Genomic DNA, 19,863 nt, shown 5'->3' with positions numbered 1-19,863 from the left:
ATGCATAAACGTTTCTTTTGTGATGCTCAGTTAAAGGGATTCATATTGTGCTCTAACTGGATTATCATTATGATGTTGACCAATTATAAAGGTAAGCATAATACATGTATAGTAGCACCATATTATGAGACACCGATATGTACATAAGTAGTTCTTTCACTTTTTGGGAGTTGATTTTAATCAACTCTCCTATGCACTTACCCGGGCAAAGCGAAAGTGAAACAGTGTTTGGACCTTAGCACAAATCAATACCGCCGACAACACTTAGTTCTTGAAAATAATCGATAAATTCGATGCTATGCATTGTTTTACGAAAACTTATTTATTAATACTATGAAAATAGTAAGATTTTAAATTGTACAAACAGTTTAGATATTTTTTAAAGTCTTATGTATTCCTACGCTAGAGTTCAATGTAGTCTCGTTCAACCAGACGCTTGGCTGTCTCCGTTAATATCCGACAAAACAGAGTCTCTTTTGCTTGTCGGAGATAAACGGAGACAGCCGAGCGTTTAGTTGAACAAGACAAGAGTTCAATCTTGCATGGATCCATACAATTTCTCAGAAATATTTCGATTACTGATACTACTTGCCATGCAAAATCACATATCGTTGATTTTGAATAAATGATAATCGATAAAATCAACTCCCGTCAGTACTTCAGTACTTTGATTAAATAAGTGACCTCCCTTTGCCAGCATACTGTAACATCACCTTTAAATATTTAAAGGGGCATGGTCACGATTTTGGTAAAAAATCATTTTTTATGTTAATGTTTACAATGCTTAAGTTAGGCATTTTTAATAGACAACCAAAATTTGAGTGTCATTTGTTGAGTTATAAGCGAGTTACAAAACTTTCGATGCTTCGCTATGTTTGCAAATCTTTTGTTTACATTTTGAATGTTGAAGTAAAAATTCTCGTTTTAGACATATTAAGAATGTGTTAATCGCTCGGAACTGTTTATTTATACTTAAAATGAATAAGAAGATAGACAGATAAACAAATTAGCTTGAAAAAGATTTTTTACTGGTATATTGAACCTATGTAAACAAAAACAGGGCACAAGCCTTGTTTACGTGACGAAGAATTGTGAGCCCTGTATCTTGCTTAAAATTCATCGACTGACACCCAAATTTCATTCGATCATTAGAAATGCATTTTTAAAGCATTATAGATATTAAAAACAGAAAAATAAAATTTGACCAAAATCGTGACCATGCCTATCATCGTTACCTATCCTATTGGATTTGTACAGTTTCTGTCATTTTAATTGCAAAAGTTATTTTTTTTTCATTTCTCAGACTTACACTATTGAGTTGACTCCATAATGAACCTGTGACAATTTTGTATTAAATTTGTATATGTAAGTAAGTGTAGAGACTTATCATGTTTATATGAGATATAATAGGAAGGAAAGGGTCTTTCTTTCTTAATGTATTGTAATGCACCAAATGATGTAAAGTACATGACCCCCAGGTGTTGTCTTTAAACCATCCCCCTTCTGAAATAGGAAGTGATGATACACTATATATTTTAATAACTCTTGAGATCCCCATTCCTAAACCGTATTTTTTCTTGCTCTTTGAATTGTGTCATTGTGCATCAAATGGTATATAGGTAAAGTCCCCTTGGAGACACCCTGATATTCTAGAACTGGAAATAATAAAGTATTATTTCGTATTCATATGTACTGGTGTGCGACCAGTTCTCGCCGAGTACCATTTCTCTTAAACAAGTGCATTGTTACGTCATTTTTTCAACACATAATAATATACGAGAAATGACGTAACAATGCACTGGCGAGAAATGTACTTGGCGAGAACTGGTCGCACGCCAGGAGTGTTTCACCCATGTGGGTAATTCCTAGCCCAATGGTGACCCTATTTTCTTTAGAAGACTTTACAATTGCCCCAAATAGGCGAACACATGCATTTAACAGTTTATCTTAAAAATTAAATTTAGCAATTTCCAAAATGTTAATGTGCATTGGGAAAAAAGGGCAATCAAAAAATGATTTAAAATTTGCTACTGAACACATGTAAAATGTGAAAAGACTGAATCTTTACAACCACGTTTGATTTGGAGGGGTGGGTGGGGGGGTGATGTGGAGTATAAACATTTAATTTGATCAATTATTGTTATTAATATCAACATGAATATTAGTTATTGATCCCCCGGTAGAAATATGACTTTTGATCATATCTCAATAGATCATTTGTCAATTATGCAACGTGTAATGTGATGTTTTTTAAGAAAAACATTTTTACAAGTTTCTAAAACTTTTCAGACCCCATATTATATTTTGTGCACATCTATAGATCAGCCCCTATCAGATCCCAATATTTGATGTGTCTATTCATTAAATTATAAGAGGAGCTTTGGGATCTATTTTTTTTTAGCGATAAACGTCAATTTTTTGCTATCATTTTACTCCCTGGATGAAATTTAAATTTTTAAAACCTTATTGCACATCTATAGGATAGCCCCTATCTTATCCCAAGAGATGACGTAGCTACTCTAAAAGATGTAAGAGGAGTTTTGTGAACCATACTTTTTTTTTGCAGAAAAACGTCATTTTTGCTGCCCACCAATCTCCAATTCTGAAACCTGATCACACTTCATAATTTGAGAGAGAGAGAGAGAGAGAGAGAGAGAGAGAGAGAGAGAGAGAGAGAGAGAGAGAGAGAGAGTGAGTTTACAGGTAAATGGATATTCTCTTTTAAGAAGTGGACAGGCATAGCCTATATCCACTTCTCTTCGCAAGCCCTCATATTTTGATTCTGGAAAACGTGTAAATGTCGGAACCAAAGACGGTTTACACTTCGACCCATGTTTCGACTCCAGTTTCCCTGAATTTTCGTAACAGACCTATTATTTCTACATTTTAAACATAAATGCATCAATATATTACAAACAAATCACCACTAACCCGCTTTCAAACCATTTTCTCAACTTCTACATTCCGGTTTTAAACTATGAGATCATTCGCTATAGGTGGTTTAAAAAGTAGAAAATTTATAGTCGGAAAAAAACGGAAAATAGTGTTTCGATTGTACACTTTAGATTAAAGGTATTTTTCTTAAAATTTACAGAGCTATATAGAACGGTTTTACAATTTAAGACAAATTAACAAAATGTATACGATAAAACAAGTAACTTTGTCACATAAAACAATGAAAACTCTTTTATTTTAATCTTTCTTGTATGCTATATTAATCAATGTTCGTTTTATTGTTAAAAACAGATGTAAAACAAAATTTGTTACCATAAGAGATGGTTAAAAAGGGAAGAAATACCACTTTGTAATTATTTGACTCAGTATTTGTTTGCACATTGTAAGATTAAGTTGATTCAGTTACGTTTTCGACATTACTGTTTTAAATAGGTTTCCAATTTTATCCGAAACATAAACATTTAATCTGCACTGACCTAGATAAACAATGTGATACACAAAATTTAAACCTGGGATGTAGAAGTTGCGAAAATGATTTGACAGAGGGTTAGTGTTGATTTTTTTTGGTGATATATGGATGCAATAATGTTTAAAATGTAGAAATAGTAGGTCTGTTACGAAAATTCAGGGAAACTGGAGTCGAAACATGAGTCGAAGCGTAAACCGTCTTTTGTTCCGACATTTATACGTTTTCCAGAATCAAAATATGAGGGCTTGCGAAGAGAAGTGGATGTAGGCTATGCCTGTCCACTTCTCAAAAGAGAATAGTAAATGGAGTAAGTTATAGTTGACGCAGTGAGCGAATTATATATCAACAATAGTTATAAAGTGACAAATCAAGGTCTAGAATATCTTATAAATTTATGTTACTTTGAAGTAGTACCTGGTGCACCGGGGAACAACGATGTCTATATATAGATAATGGGATGAGGTAATGTCAAACATCGAAGACCGTACGGATATTTAAGGAACTGTTTTTATTACAAGTGTTACCGTTAGTATTATAATCAAAGTATGCTGAATCTTCCTCGAATTAAACATATGTTGTAAATTTACTTTGTATAAAAACTTTCTTTATGGTTACTCAGTGTGAAACATTATTTACCTTAAGACGAATTTGTCCGCCTTTGTTTTATTTTTCCACTAAGCATCCGCATGCGTTGCCTTTCCTTTTCACTACATCTTAATTCATAAGTGATCATTCGTTCACATTTCAATATATTTAATGCCGGTATTCTCGGATTACATGCCAGGAGGTTTTGCTGGTTAGCTATGTCATTCTTATATATGTATATATACATGTATATGTATGAAGACACTGTTGTCGACGGCCAGAGACATTTTCACAATCTATACCAGTATAAGATATACATGTAGTTTTTATATACATACCTAAATGAATTATACGCTATTTTACAACGATTTTTTAAGATCTCTCTCTCTTTCTCTCTCTCTCTCTCTCATTCAAGTCACGAGCGGCAATGTCTTAACTCTGCCCAGCTACGCTCTGACTGGTCAATGGTCAGTCAAAATTTAACATTACATAGAAACTCTTCTGGAGTAACCCCTATTAAACGCTTCTACGTAGTTCGCTATTAAAGCTCAAGTCAGCTATTCTGGTCACATTTTGTCTGTTGTCCGTCTGTCTGTCCGTCTGTAAACTTTTCACGTTTTCAACATCTTGTCAAGAACCAATGGGCCTATTTCAACAAAACCTGGCACAAAGCATCCCTAGCCTAAGAGAATTCAAATTGTGAAAATTAAGGAGCAAGCCCTCTTACAAGGGAGATGATTAGGATTTAATAAAAAAAAATCGAGAAATCTTTAAAAATCTTCCTCTCAAGAACCATTTGGCCAGGAAAGCTGAAACTTCTTAAGAAACATCCTCAGATAGTGTAGATTCAAAATTCTGAAAACCATGACCACTGAATTAGGATAGGGCCACAATTGGGGGTCGACTTTTTACATAAGAATATACCGAGTTAATCTTCAAAAATCGTCTTCTCAAATGCCATTAATCCAGGAAAGCTGAAACTTATGTGGAAGCATCCTCAGGTAGTGTAGAATCAGAGTTGTGAAAATCATGACCGCAAGGGGTAGGGTGTGGCCACAATGGGGGTTCGACTTTTTACATAGGAATATATAGAGTAAATCTCAATAACCATTTGGCCAGGAAAGCTTAAACATATGTGGAAGTATCCTCAGGTAGAGTTAATTCAAAGTTGTGAAAATCATGACCCTCGGGATATAGGGTGAGGTCACAATGGAGGGTCTATTTTTAACATAGGAATATATATAGGAAATCTTTAAAAATCTTCTTCTCAAGAACTCTTTGGCCAGAAAAGCCTTAACTTCTGTGGAAGCTTCCTAAGGTAATGTAGATTTAGATTTGTGAAAATCATGACTCCCGAGGGTAAAGTGGGGCTACAATGGGGGTAGTCGAATTTTTACGTAGGAATATATAGAATAAATCTTTAAAAATATTCTTCTAAGAAACCATTTGGCCAGGAAAGCTGAAACTTTTGTGAAAGCATTCCAAGGTAGTAAAGATTCAAATTTGTAAAAAATCTAGACCCCTGGGGTTAGGGTGGGGCCACAATGGGGGGGGGGGGGTCAACTTTTTACATAGGAATATATAAAGTAAATCTATAAAATTTTTCTCAGAAACTAATTAGCCAGGAAACCTGAAACTTGTTTGGAAGCATTATTAGGTAGTGTAGATTCAAAGTTGTAAAAATCATGATTCCTGGGGTTAGATTGGGGCCACAATGGGGATGGAATTTTTACATAGGTGTATTAAATCTTTAAAAATCTTCTTCTCAGAAACTAATCAGCCAGGTGATTATTTAATATTGTTTACATTTTGGCTTCTGGGTGATTCCTGGATGATTGGGTCTCACAAGGGGTTCAGAGTTTGATGTAGGTTTATATCCCATATATAAACAACTGTTTAGGATCTTTTTTAAAGCTGCAATGCTCAGCATGTGATATTACTATAAAATTAAATATATAGTTGAACAATTTAATTTTTATTTATACAGGATCTACATGTTTTATACTACATGGTCCAGATATTTTGTATTATGACTCCATTAAGCTGATTTTATCATGCCCATTGTTGCTGAGGTGAGCGATGTGGCCCATGGGCATCTTGTTTACCAATTATTTGACCCCCGGGACTACCAGAGAATTTTGGAAACCTTTTGCAAAACAACATGACACCCCTAACCAAACTCCAAGAGTTCAGTTTGCTAGTTTAAAAGATGTAAGAGCAGTTTGAGAAAGTAAAACGTGACAGATAGGCGGACGAACGGACGGACAGACGGAACAGGGTAACAACAATATACCCGGACTTTCTTTAGAAAGTGCGGGTATAAAGACTTCAAAACCTGAGAAAGCTATCTCACAGATCAAAAAGTCAAAGAACGATAACTCTTACATCTTAAACAATATTCACCTGATTGCATTCGAAAGAAAGATGGGGTCTTATATAGTAAATATAGTAAATAATAAAATATGTATGAGTAGAGTTAGGTTACATAAATTATACATTTTTCAGTGTATTTGCCTGTGATAACTACGCTTCAGATTGTTTTATTTTACAGTCCAATAAATTCAAATGATGTATAATTGCGACGAAAACATGGTTTGCATATCTATAGTTATACTCGGATAATAATCGTACAATTGTTGAATTTTATATCCATATATGTAATAAGAATCATTTTTTAGTGTTACAAGGTGATAATTTTGGTCACGGCGTGATCAAATCTATCAAAAAGCCTTCGAGGTCGAGAAATATTGTTTTGTAATATAAAGGCCGAGGCGTTAGCCGAGGATTTTATGTTTCAAAAAAACATTTCGAGACCGAGGAGGTTATCCTGCAACATTCATGATAACAAGAACTTTATTTTTTCTCTAGTAACAGCCCAGGGTGTTTCTACAGATCGCTTCTTCTATAGAGAGACTATCTAGGTTATTTCGACGGCTGTTCCGTGTAACCCCAACGATTTTGTAAGTAATGTTTATATGTTTATCGATCAAAGGAATCACATGCAGACGACAGAATTTTTCTTTCGATTTTTAATACTCTTCACTTATTTAAAAAATATCTTTTAATCACATTCCTAAAATTTTATGGGCAATTTAATACGATTATTACTACTAAATACACGTTATATATTTAATGAAAAAACACGCAGTGAAAATGTGCTAGGGAGGTCCTAGGAACAACCGCATTGATCTCTTAAAAATAAACATTTGAGGCAATACACATCGTTTTGACTGGAACGTACACGTAAAATTTACATGGTTTTAAAACTTTTTACGATTTGAATTTGTACTTTCACGATCAGTGCGAGACAAATAGGTATTTCTGATCTGATAATTTACTGATGACGTTCGTAGTATATTGGAGAATAATGTCCGCGGCATATCTTTAATCTCTGCAATAACTGTAGTAGAATTATAGATATACATGTTTAGAGAAAAAATCCATTTCTATTTTGAAGTGGAACTAACGATACATAATGTAAAAATAGCAGCTATTAAAAAATATCAGTCTATTAATAGCTGTATTTAATGTTGGTTTATTTATGTTTCATTACAAAAATGTGTGCTAAGTTCGTATAAATTAGATACGCTAAATTTGCCTTATTGTTCAATGTGAGGGTGTGGGTTATATACTCTGATGAACGTAAATTATGACCAAAAAATGAATTTTAACAAAATATATAATAACAAATTTAAATACACAAATAAACAGAAAATTCAACAAAAAGAAATAAATCAAAATAAACTTTTCATAAAACAAAATAAGATAAGAGAAACAATATCCGTATAAGCCCGGTTCCGGCGCACTTGAATTTGAAGAACTCTTAAATGGGGACCTGGTTTTGTTGTCCAGTCAAGGACATAGGTATGCTTGCATTAAAATGGGCTTATTTGCCTGATTTTGTTCTGAAGCCAGGCCTCTGGTAGCACTAGATGGGCTTACAACCAGGTTTATTCGATAAGATGTTTTCCCGAGCATTTCACTGTGTTTACTTTTGGCATGGTGTAAACGAGGGGCTCCCCATAGGGTAACTACCTACGTAACTAAATTTAGCCCAAGGTATTTTAGTCAGGGGGCTCCCTACATATTTATATGTTACCTGTTTCCTTTCCACTTCGAGCCTTGTGGCACATAAGGCATCAACAAAACGTTCCCATTCTTTTCTATCATCTCTGCACCAAGGTATACAAATTGTGCACATCTTCTAATTCTATGTTGTTTATCTTTATTGGTTGGTTTTGTTTTAAGTTTTTTCCCATGATTTTACTTTTGTTGGCATTTATTTTTAACCGTTTTCTATTAGAGGTTTGCTCTTATTCTAAATCAAAGTCATCAAGCTTTGATGTGAAGTTCCATCTGATGCCTCTTTCTCCATCTTCTGCTGTCTTTCTCATCACCCAGTCTAGTGCAACAAGGAACAGGAATCCAGACATGTTACAGCCCTGTTTGACTCCAGTCTTTATTTCGAACCAATCCGATCTTTCACGTATATCTATCACAGCACAGATGAATCCGTCAAAAAATTGCTTCAATATTGTAGTTATTTTTGTTGGCTTCCATAGCTTTTTAAGAATGTTCCATAAACTTTCTCTGTGGATTGAGTCGAATGCTTTTTCGAAGTCAACAATTTTTTTTTTCTTTGATGATATATTTCGATCATAAATATGCAACCCTTTACAACATCCGAATGCCCCGGGTCAGGAAAACCAGTTAAATGTTAACTAATAAACAAATTATAACAATCCAATAAATTATACTTATTTACCTCTATATAATTATTTTTGTTTTTGAAAAATTCAACATCAAGTCCATTTCTTTAGAGAGAGACCTTCTGAAAAAATTCAAAAGAGTGTTACATGATTGAAAATTTTCTTTAATTCGAAATGTCATTTGATATTTATGAAAAAAAAATGATACATATGATATAATTGTATTTAAAAATACACTTTTGGATATTTTTTTTCTAAATAGAAGCCTATAATGATTTGTTACCAGCATACATCGAAATTCAAAATACTATTCAATTTTTGCCATAATCTGTGTACAGATAGACAATCAAATAGAAGGTGCTTAATATCTTCCTTTTCACATGGACAGAAGAGATTGATTTACATTTGTATTGAAAGTAATTACAATTCAAAATATTAGTTAACAACCTATAATTAAATTCAATTGGTCTTTTGTCATACATGGTCTTTACCTTTCTTTCATAAATATCTTTCCAACTTTCTCTGCCAATATTAAATAATTTGTTAAATGCAGATTGGTAGCAAGATGGTTTGAATTTTTTATGAAGCAAGTTTACCTAGTAAAATTTCTTATCGAATATAAAATGAAAATTATAAACATTTCTTTTCAGTATGTTTGTATAAAAACAACACTTCATATCAATACTATCACTTTTTTCTTGATTATTTTCTTTAAAATATTGTATTCACACAACCAATTATTTTTCTTCTTTAGATCATTTGAAAACTCTTGTAGTCTTTTCACCATTTGTGTTCACCATCTGTGTTGAATAAATCTTTGACATACACAATTTTACTCATTACTCAGTTTTTGAAAAAATGATGATTTTCCCTCATGTTTGAACAGAGTATTACCCACATTGGTTGTTGTACAAATGTTACATTTGAAACTTCAGATATATAAGTAAACCTTTTACATTCAATAAAACAACACAGCATTTCTTTACACTCAGTGGGTAGATTTAAAAAAAAACATCCAAAATTTTCAACTTTTCTTTTAGGCATTGATAGTAAATGATTAATATCTCCGTGTTTTTATATACCCTTGAAATATATTATCAAGTATGCAAGATTCATCTTTAAGTCTTTTTACCCATGATGCTTTCATACCCTTAAGTTTCAGTTCTATATCTACCAGACCAACACGTTTGTCCTTAATTTTGCAAATTATTGCATCTCGTTTTATTCTTTTTATCTCTTTTATCCCAAATAAAATTAGAAATGCTACATTTGATCTTTTTCAAAAAATCTTGATTAGGGATAGGTAAAATCGACCCTACGTAAATCAGTTTTGAAAAAGCTAGACAATATACTTTAATTACAAGTTTTTCCTTATAAATGTTATTTTTTTCAATTTAAATCAAAACATTGTTTTTTATCATGTCCAATAAAAAAACCTAGACATCTTACAGCATCGTCTGTAACATTAAACTCGCCAATATTAGAATGTTTATCTTTTAGTTTTCAAAGAGGTATACATTGTGTTTTGTTTAAGTTAACTTTAGGTCCAGCGTGATCACAAAAAGACTTTACTGTTTCAATCTTTTGTCTAAGGAAAGCATGTCTCTAAGTGATAAGGTAACATCATCTGAATGTTGTAGATTTTTAATTGCTGTACTCATATAAGCAATTTTTATACCCTTCATATCATCATTAGTTTTAAATTTTATAGCTAAAATTTCTACAAAAAATAAATATAATAAAGCTGAAATATGACACCCCTGTCTTAAACCACGTCACATGTTTTTGAAATCCAGACGTCTTTATTCTAAAAATTGGATTAGTATACAATATTTTTACCCATGAACTAAAATTATCTCCAAAATCAAAATTTTTAAACACTTTAAATAAAAAGTTCCATTCTACCGAATCAAATGCTTTTACGACATCTAAAAACAATAATAATCCGTTTTTATCATTCTCCAAACAGCACTAGCAAATATCTAAAATAGTTCTTGCATTGGCGCCAATAAAACGACCTTTGTTGTATGCAGTCTTCATTACCGATTAAATTATTAAATATTTTTACGGCCTTCTTGCTAATAAAAACGCAATAATTTTGTAGTCAGTGTTTGTCAAACTAAGAAGTCTGTAATTTTTTTTTTGATTTTTAGTACGCGGGTAGGTTAAGGCAACTCCGAGTTTAATGACCGTCAAAATTATAATCATTTTAAAAACTGTTTATTTTTATGAAAACAGTTCTAAATATTAATACCAAGTGAATGTGTTTACCAAAATATTATTTTTCTACTTCGGACTTGATCATTGAAGCTGCCATGCCATGGTATCACATGACAGTTAAAAATAGAGCATGTTATTACCTTAACAAAAAATCAAAAACCGGCAATTAGTTCATGTTTATTAGTATTACTGCTAGAATCCTTTTGTTAATCGCATAAAATAAATATTGTCACTATTTATCGGAAACCCTCTCAACTTCTTTAATTGCATTGAAAATACTACGTATTTTTCATTTACAACAACAAGGCACAGGATTCTAGCAGCACTTTTCAAGCAGTTTAGGTCATAACCTGTTGATATTTACAGAAGTCGTCTTTCATAATATCCGGGGTAGTGTTACACTTTTGCCTTTTTTTGTACACACTGACCGAGGAAAGGCTGGTCAAGCCATATAAATGTCGATCTGCTTACCTTATAAAACTCGCCGATAAAACAAAATACCCATGCCTGTATTATCCTGATTATATCCAAACTGTCACTCATCTAAATCTTTGTTATCTGTATTAAATAAGTCTTATATCGGCATTGTTTACACTGCATTCCGATGATTTGTCTCCCGACATGATCTTCTCAATTAAACATGCTTGTGACGTCATCAATGATAATTATACGTAATACAGAGAAATCGAAGATATATTCAGTTAGAAGAGTTTCTAGTGATATTTTACGCCTGTAGTTTTTATAATTTAAACAAGAGATAAAGTTAAAATCGACATATTTCTGAGTAAAATATGACATCATGCTGCTTATTATGACGTCATATCGATCAGAGCAATTTTTACTCTGAGAGTTGCCTTATCATACCCGCGTATCTCCTTTTTTGAAAAGAACAGTAATTAATGCTAAACGTTGTGAGAATGACAGTTCTCGTCTTTTAAATATTTGCATTAGCACATCATAAAATAAAGTCTGATAATTTTCCAAAATTATTTGTATAACTCACTTGGTAATCTATCTAACCCAGGAGATTTGTTATTTTTCATATTATCTATAGCTTCTTTGCATTCTGCGAGTGTACGTATAGAATCTAGTATATCTTTTTCATTTATCTTTAATTTTGGTCAGTTTAAATCTTCTAAATAATCACATATTTTTTCGTCTTCAATCTCTCTAGTTTGATACAGATTTTTAAAAAATAGTCCTAGAAAAAAATCTGTATTTTTTTTTCACCTTCACTTATCCAATTTGTTCTAGATCGAACTTGTTCTCCCTTAGCTATTTCATTATATAATGCATCTCAATCTGATTCCGATTTTCTTTTTAAGTTCATGTCTATTTCTGAACTAGGTAAGTTTTCAATATTATCTATTTCTTATTCTGTTGATTTGATCTTATGTGTTAAGTTGTTTTTAGACTGTTTGGCATATATCATAGAGAAATCCCGAACTTTTACTTTAAATAGTTCCTATTTAGAAGAAGCGTCTAGAGTATCATCTAACTGATTGAAGATAGAATTAATACCTTCTTTATAATCTTCTTTCTCTAAGTGAGAAATCTTTTATTTCCAGTAGCCTGAGCATCGTTCTAATGTATTAAAATTTGCACATACTAGTATTTTTAAAAATCTAAGGTCACTCATTCTTGTGTTATTATTATGCGTTCCCGGTACGTGCCTTACAATAAAAGTTTTTTATCTGATTTAGATTAATATTTTTAGCAAAGATATAATCAATTCTGCTTTTGGGGGTATTCTCGGAATCACACCACGTGCGTCCATCTGTATGCGGATTTTTAAAATGCCAAAGATCTTTTAAATAAAGCTGATTTAAAATTTCTAACAAACGTTTCGAAGATTTATCATTTTACTTTTCCATGCATCAGTTGAAATCTCCACATAAAAATACTTTACTTTCTTGTGGTATATTACATATTGAGTCTATTGAAAAGGGGTATTCTGGCATTATCACTATTTTTGTGCATAAATGCTTACAAAACTTAATATTTCGTCATTTAATTTCACATATACTAAAACTTTTCGTACGTCTTCTGATTTATGTGTATTTAGTATTTGAACATCTAGTTCAGTTCTAAAAAGTATGGAGACACCTCTGCTGTAAGCGGAGTCTGAAAAAGCGTGGATCGATTTACCATTCCATTTAGTATCATATTTTTCTTTAAATTTTTCTATAAAATGTGTTTCTTGTAATAATAAAACATCAATTTTACTTTGATTAACCCATGTAAAAAAAATTGTCAATAATGTTGATAAATATAGTAGCTTGCTATTCATTCATTTGTTCAATGATGTTACGTAGGATAACTATTTGTTCTGTTGTCCCTCTGCCTGACCTAAAACCTGCCTTCTCTTTTCTTAGTTTATCATCTATATCCTATGTTATTCTATCTATCAGTATCCTCCCAAGGAGCTTGCTCATTACTGTAGTAAATTGATCCGTCTCCAATTTTTGCATTCTTTTAGATTTCCTTTCTTTGGTAATTTGATCATCGGGTCTTTTTTATTAGTTTGATGGTATTTGCTTGTTGTTTCAAATGTTGCTGGAGAGTTCTTTGATTTTGTTTGAGCTCGATTTGACACCTGCTTTAAAAAGTTCTGCAGTAATATTGTCAATTCCAGGTGATTTTACTTTTTTTGCTAATTGCATTTCTGATATCTAGGAAGGATGGCTCTTCGCAGTTGATCTCACGTATCTAATTTGTCTCTTCAACATCAACAGGGTTGTCTGGTACTTCTATGTTCAATACCTCACAGAAGTGCTAATTCCATCGTTCTTGTTGTTTTGTACTACAGACTCTGAAACGTGCTACTACACCAGTTGCACGGTTCGGTTCGTTACGCTTTTTGAACGGTACGGTTCGCTTTTTTAACGGTACGGTTCGTTTTGTGAACGGTACGGTTCGCTTTGTGAACGGAACGGTTCGCTTTTTGCACGGTTCGCTTTGCTAAAATTAGCTGCACGCTTTGTGAACGGATTGTGCGCTTTCTTAATGAGGTAGGCGTGGCCTGAACGCTTTGATTTTTCTCGATATAATTTGGTTTAGTTTTTACCCGATCTACTTCGGCAAGGTGGTAAATATGACATATTATAATGAAATTTTTGGGTTTATTTATATGATATTTTACAAATGTATTTCAATCTATTTAAAATCAGAACTTCCATCCGTTCCCCTGTTTTTAATACGTTTCGTGAAACGTGTACTCAGTGACAACCGGGAAGCGGGAGTAATTTTTATTTTGATTAGTCGATAATTTTACAAAGCATCCTAAGTTTTTATTTCTATACATGTACTTGAATTGAAGTCATTAAATATTTCTAATTCATTTAAAATTGCTATAAAAATTGCCCCGACTTTATTCCGATATTTCATAATTTTCCTTAATCGTTGTCTTGATTCTCGGCTATTTGTTATTTTTTACAAGCATCTTTCTTTTTCTTTATTCATAATTCGTATGATCATTCTTTATTGCGTACTACTGTACATGGTAATTTTGCCGATCAAATTCCCTTAGTGAATAAACGATGTAAAATTAAAAGATAAACAATGAATTTCAGATAAGAAATCTTGAAATCAACTGTTTTATAGTTTTGTGAGTAATGACACGAATTATTATTCATTTAAATATTGATTCTACGATTTCTACACTTGTGCGTATACACAGATCATACCTACATGTACATGTAACCCGTCATCGCTTCTCTGATCTGAACTAAGATCGCGTGTATTGTCTAAGTATGACTATTAGTTTTTGTTTTTCCGTTAAACTATACATGTACATATTTTTTACGATATGTACGCAACTGGATATACACAAGTCAATAGCATTTAATGGCGATATTTATCATTCTGTTGAACAAGTGTCCGCTCTTCACTGTATGCATGCGATTTAGCTGACGATTTACAGATGTTGACATACCTGTTTACATTTTATTTATCTTTTTACACACAACCTTGTAGTAAACAGGTCACGGAAAAATACCCGGTAATCAACAAATGACTGTTTAAAGTGATAAATATATTATAAATTTATTTAGTAACAAAAATAATACGACAGCGAGGGAAAAAGACTCTGATCGTCAGTACGGACCATGAAACGTGCTACTACACCTCTAAAACGAACCGTACCGTTCCGTGCAAGAAACGAACCGTACCGTTCAGAAAACGAAACGTACCGTTCACAAAACGAAACGTACCGTTCACAAAGCGAACCGTACCGTTCACAAAACGAACCGTACCGTGCAAAAAGCGTGCAAGATAATTTATGCAAGACCCGCCTCCAGACGGATAAAAAAGCGTACCGTACCGTGCAATAAGCGTGCAACTTCCATATACGCCTTATTGACCTAATGTCTTTCGATGGGTACGGACGGAGATTATCGCTGACCAGTTAAGTTCAATATTTTGCTAGATTTTTTTTTATACCGGATTAGAAAACACATACTAAGATTTAAAACTATTATTCTTATTAAAACAGTTACAAAATATTTTAATTTAATTTCCTTTCTAAGACCGATATCATTTCAAAACTTGCATCGCCGATTTCTTAAACATTGTAAACTATTAATATTCACACAATTCCTGGTTATACTATTTTGATTATTTTTATGAAATGTTTGAAACATTGGGTACATACTGGACCTTACATAGCTTTCAGTGATTCTCAGGAGAGAGAGAAAGATGAATGAGAGAGAAAGAGAGAGATGAATAAGAGAGAGATCGTTAACTGCGACGTTAAAAATACCGTATGTTTAGAAATAAAAACATTATGGCTAAACAAGGATTGAGATATTATAATATATGATTTTATATCCTTTTCAAATTAAAAAAAAAAGAATGCCGACTTAAGTTACTAAAGGTAATTGCATCTTTTAATATCATTATTTAATTGCTCATTATCCTGCATTCTAATGTTAAGTAGCAATAGATATGAAATTTTATAAAAATAATAGGTATTGCTGGTAGTAATTGATAGACTATTGAATTGATTTATAGTTTACAATTAAATTTCAATTCTAGCAAGATATTCATCATATGTAGTGAATGATTGATATTAATGAAACTTTTTGATATACTTAATTAACATAATTACGTTAAGAACTTTGGCTCATTAAGCTTAAGGTCTAACATTGTTTTACTCTGAGTTTAACCCGTGTATACACTGGGTTCAACTAAGGTATACCCTGGGTTTACCCGGGGTATACCCTTGGTGTTCCCCGGGTATACCCTGGGTTAAACACGGGTATATCCTGGGTTTAACCCGGGAATACCCTGAGTTTACCCCGGGTATACCCTGGGTATACCCTGGGTTTACCCCAGGTTACCCTGGGTTAAACCCGGGTATACCCTGGGTTAAACCCGCGCGGGGGTGTTAAGGAAGCATATGGGCAATTTAGCGTCTTAATTTGACCGTATATTCAAAATTGTGAAATTAAATAACAATTTTGAATACGATCAAAAACTTAAAATTATCCTTTGAAATAGATGTAAGTGCAATAAAATCGGGTAATACATTACTGCCACATTGGTGCATTATCACGTGACAACTATAAATAGCTTACGTATATTCCTAAACATAAAATGAGATAGAACAACACTACCCCGCGGTTTCCAAAATAAAATAAACATACCAAGTGAAGGCAAAACATCTCAGTTAATTAAAACTGCTGCTAAAATCCTATGTTTTTCTTAATTCAATAGTTATTCATCCAGTTCTCGTAAAACCTTCCCAACTTTTATAAAGTTTGCACGGAAAACGGCAAGTTGCATCAAAACAACACACAACATGGGATTCTAGCAGCACTTTTCATTTTAAGCATTGATCAAACTAACGATACATATAAAATCAAAGTTCAATATATGCGGGGTAGTGTTGTTCTAGTCGGATTTTTATATCGTAAACAACGACAGAGGAAAGCCTGACCAAGAAATAAAAGCAAATTTACATACCTTTTAGCGAATGATTGATAAAACTAACATCTCTCCTAGTATTCTTATGTCCCATTCTCAATAAATCACACCACAATATTTTATTAGAGTTCTTAGATTAGTTATATTTTGAATATGTTTACAATGCTTTCCGATCAAATTCACACGACATTCAACTTTTAGTCATGACGTCATCAATGTATAAATCTACGTAATACAAACTAATTTCTGAAGAAAAAAAATTGACTTCGCTATTTTTATTTGCTTTTGGTCTACGTTTCGTTGCTTAGATAATTGAATATGTACATAATAACTAAGATTTGTGATATCACGAAATTACATGTAACTCAGAATCCATATGCTTCCTTAACACCCCCGCGCGGGTATACCCTGGGTTAAACCCGGGTATACCCTTGTTTAAACCTGGGTATCCTTTAGGTTATGGTTAGGGTTAGGGTTAGGTTAAGGTTAGGTTAGGGTTAGGGTTAGGGTATAGGCACTTTGACGAGATGCGTTTGCGGGAATGTAGGATTCCGCCTATTAACCCACTTGACTGTCAATCATTTCTTTCTATAAATATCTTATGATTTGGTTTTTTTTATCAGGGTTAGGGTTAGGCTTAGGGTTAGGTTAGGGTTAGGGTTAGGGTATAGGCACTTTGACGAGAAGCGTGTGCGGGAATGTGGGACTCCGCCTATTAACCCACGTGACTGTCAATTATTTCTTTCTATAAATATCTGATGATTTGGTTTTTTATCATTCTTTTGATTGTGACTCTGTTGAATTATATGGATTTTTCACTTGTTTAAGGTAATTGCATCTTTTAATATCATTATTTAATTGCTCATTATCCTGCATTCTAATGTTAAGTAGCAATAGATATGAAATTTAAAAAAAAATGTAGTTATTGCTGGTAGTAATTGATAGACTATTGGATTGATTTATAGTTTACAATCAAATTTCAATTGTAACAATATATTCATCAAATGTAGTGAATGATTGATATTAATGAAACTTTTTGATATACTTAATTAAGATAATTACGTTAAGAACTTTGGCTCATTAAGCTTAAGGTCTAACATTGTTTTACTCTGAGTTAAACCCGTGTATACACTGGGTTCAACTAAATTATACCCTGGGTTTACCCGGGGTATACCCTTGGTGTACCCCGGGTATACCCTGGGTTAAACCCGGGTATACCCTGGGTAAAACACAGGTATATCCTGGGTATATCCCGGGTATACCCTGAGTTTACCCCGGGTTTACCCTGGGTATACCCTGGGTTTACCCCGGGTTTACCCTGGGTTTACCCCGGGTATACCCTGGGTAAAACCTGGGTATACCCTGGGTAAAACCCGGGTATACCCTGGGTTAAACCCGGGAATATCCTTGTTTCAACCTGGGTATAATTTAGGTTATGGTTAGGGTTAGGTTAGGGTTAGGTTTAGGGTAAGGGTATGGGCACTTTGACGAGATGCGTGTGCGGGAATGTGGGATTCCGCCTATTAACCCACGTGACTGTCAATCATTTCTTTCTATAAATATCTTACGATTGGTTTTTTATCAGGGTTAGGGTTAGGGTTAGGGTTGGGTTAGGGTAAGGGTTAGGGTTAGGGTTTGGTTAGGGTTAGGGTTAGGGTTGGGTTAGGGGGTTAGGGTTAGGGTTGGGTTAGGGTTAGGGTTAGGGGGTTAGGGTTAGGGTTAGGGTTGGGTTAGGGTTAGGGTTAAGGTTGGGTTAGGGTTAGGGTTAGGGTTAGGGTTGGGTTGGTTAGGATTAGGGTTAGGGTGGGTTAGGGTTAGGGTTAGGGGTTAGGGTTAGGGTTGGGTTGGTTAGGGTTAGGGTTAGGGTTAGGGTATAGGCTCTTTGACGAGATGCGTGTGCGGGAATGCGGGACTCCGCCTATTAATCCACGTGACTGTCAATCATTTCTTCCTATAAATATCTGATGATTTGGTGTTTTATCATTCTTTTGATTGTGACTTTGTTGGATTATATGGGTTTTTCACTTGTTAAAGGTAACTGCATTTTTTAATATCATTATTTAATTGCTCATTATCCTGCATTCTAATGTTAAGTAGCAATAGATATGAAATTTTATAAACATAGTAGTTATTCCTGGTAGTAATTGATAGACTATTGAATTAATCTATAGTTTACAATTAAATTTCAATTGTAGCAAGATATTCATCAAATGTAGTGAATGATTGATATTAATGAAACTTTTTGATATACTTAATTAAGATAATTACGTTAAAAACTTTGGCTCATTAAACTTAAGGTCTAACATTGTTTTACTCTGTGTTGAAACCGTGTATACACTGGGATCAACTAGGGTATACCCTGAGTTTACCTTGGGTATACCCCGGGTATACCCTGGGTTTACCCCGGGTATACCCTGGGTTTACCCCGGATATACCCTTGGTGTACCCGGGTATACCCTGAGTTTATCCCGGGTTTAACCCGGGTATACCCTGGGTTTACCCCGGGTATACCCTGGGTTAAACCCGGGTATACCCTGGGTTAAACCCGGGTATACCCTGGGTTAAACCTGGGTATACTCTAGGTTAAACCCGCGTTTAATCTGTGTTAAACCCGGGCATACTCTTGGTTAAACCCAGCGTATACCCTGGGTTTTACCCGTGTGTACCCTGGATTAAACCATGGTAAAGGCCGAGTTAAATTTAGGTTTACCCCGGAATATACCCTAGACTATACTCGGGTTTAACCCAAGGTTGATCTTTGAGAATAGAGTTTAATATATATTTTTGTTAAAAAATTAATTAATTGAGATATAATGCCGGGTAATTATTTCTTATCATCATCTAAGTTGACAATTAGATATTATAAAAAAAAAAAAGCTTTTCTCATTACGAGTGTCTAAACACGTCATATTTTTTAAAAATTTTAGATGGATATGGAAGATACGGAACAAACTTTTTCTGAAACGGTGTTGGAGAATTTTAACCTAGCCAAGGCGTACA

This window comes from Magallana gigas, chromosome 5 (assembly GCF_963853765.1).
Source record: "Magallana gigas chromosome 5, xbMagGiga1.1, whole genome shotgun sequence".
Classification (NCBI taxonomy): domain Eukaryota; kingdom Metazoa; phylum Mollusca; class Bivalvia; order Ostreida; family Ostreidae; genus Magallana; species Magallana gigas.
The sequence above is the reverse complement of the archived record's forward strand: the minus strand, read 5'-3'. Positions refer to the sequence as shown.